This window comes from Chrysochloris asiatica, unplaced genomic scaffold (genome assembly GCF_000296735.1).
Source record: "Chrysochloris asiatica unplaced genomic scaffold, ChrAsi1.0 scaffold00022, whole genome shotgun sequence".
NCBI lineage: Eukaryota > Metazoa > Chordata > Mammalia > Afrosoricida > Chrysochloridae > Chrysochloris > Chrysochloris asiatica.
The window spans coordinates 20,657,603-20,659,286 of record NW_006408540.1 but is presented as its reverse complement, the minus strand read 5'-3'; the positions used below and the strand labels follow the sequence as shown (position 1 = coordinate 20,659,286).

General features: G+C 37.2%; 1 pseudogene; it reads left to right on the top strand.

Annotated features, from left to right (window-relative positions):
* Positions 1 to 65: 65 nt before the first annotated feature.
* On the top strand, positions 66 to 860 carry LOC102838038 (annotated as a pseudogene).
* The last annotated feature ends 824 nt before the right edge of the window (positions 861 to 1,684 follow it).

The window sequence follows — 1,684 nt, the reverse complement described above, 5'->3', positions numbered from 1 at the left end:
GAGCTCGTAGGTCGACTTCGCCACTACTCCTGTTCTTTCCTTTCGTTCACCACCAAGCTGTGGCCATGTTTGTGCCCTGCGTGGCACCGGAACTAATGGGTTTCACTCTCCTGATGCCAGCATTTTCCATTGGAAATGTTGGCCAGCTTGCAGTAGATCTGATTATCTCCACACTGAATATGTTTAAGGTCAGTTACTTCTATACGGATTGTCTTGTGCCAATGGTTAGAAACAATCCATATGCAACAACAGAAGAAAACTCAACAGAACTCTGTATAAATGTAAAGTCTTGAGGTACACTTGTTACCTTCAAGAAAGCTAGTGTCTCTTAAGTTAAGGTCCATTTTTATCAAGTATAAATGCAAGCCATTCTGTGAAAAGCTGTTTTTCTGGATTAAAAATAGTAAGTGTGCCAGAGTTGTTGTTCTTTCAAGCAGTCATTCATGTCACCACAGTGATCTACAGCTTTGCAGTACTCCTTTTCGCTATCTGCTTACACCTTCTATGCAAAAGTGTTCAAAATAAAATAAAAAGCCTTAACTGGGAAGAAATGGGAAAAAACCAGTGCATTCCTGGAATCGAGGATTCTGAATTTTGTGTCTGTATCCCTGGAGGTGGTATCACAAAAGCACTCCATAAGGAAAATTGTTCTAGAGAAATTCCAAAGGCCGTTCTGCTGAAATTATTTTTCCGAAGGAGACAATGTTCCAGAGGCTTTAGACCTTGTTGAATATCTTAATGAACGGCTTCAGATCATCAAACCATGTACCGATGACCCCAGAGCTTCTGTTTTACCATGGAAAATACCAAGTTCTTGGAAATTACTCTTTGGCAGTGGTCTTCCCTGTGCACTTTTCTGATCCAGTTTCAGTTTTATATCTATCACATGTCTCAAGGTATTTATCAGTAATACAACTGTTAAACATTCTATACAAAAATGTGTGCTATATGAGGATGTTAAGAAATAATTAATTACTTTCCATAGAAAATCTTAAAGAAACAAGGATTAACAAAAGGTCTTTGTTGCTATACATTTCATATACAACAAGTATAGGATTTGTATAATAAATGCTTAAGCAGTTTTGTCTAAAATGTATCTTTAAAAACAAAACAAAAAAACACTTCAGACTCTTAGTTTTCTGTGGCTGCTGTAACAAATTACTTCAATCTTCGTGACCTACAACAACACAAAAGTATTGTAGTTTTGAGGTTGGACATCCAAAATCCGTCTCAATTAAGATGAAGATGTCAGATAGGACTGGTTTCTTCTAGAGGATCTAGGGAAGAATCCAACTCCTTGCTTTTTCTGCTCCAGCATTTCTTGACTCACAACCTTGTCCTCCATCTTAGCTGGCAGCATGGCATATTTCAATCTGACTCTGACCTCTTCACTCTCCTGTGCCCTCTTTCACTTATAAAGATCCTTGTGATTATATTTGGCATAACTTGGAAATAACTAAATAATTTCCTGTCTCAAGAAATTTAATATAAAAGAAAAGAAAAAGGAAAAACTTAGGTGGCACTGTAGGATGAACACTAGGCACTCTATGAGAGAAAGATGAGGCTTTTTGCTCTTATAAAAACTTAAAGTCTTGGAAACCCTATAAAGGGTCTCTCTGAGTCTTGACCTGACAGCAGTGGATTTACAATACACAAGTCACTGTTTACACATAATCTTATTTTT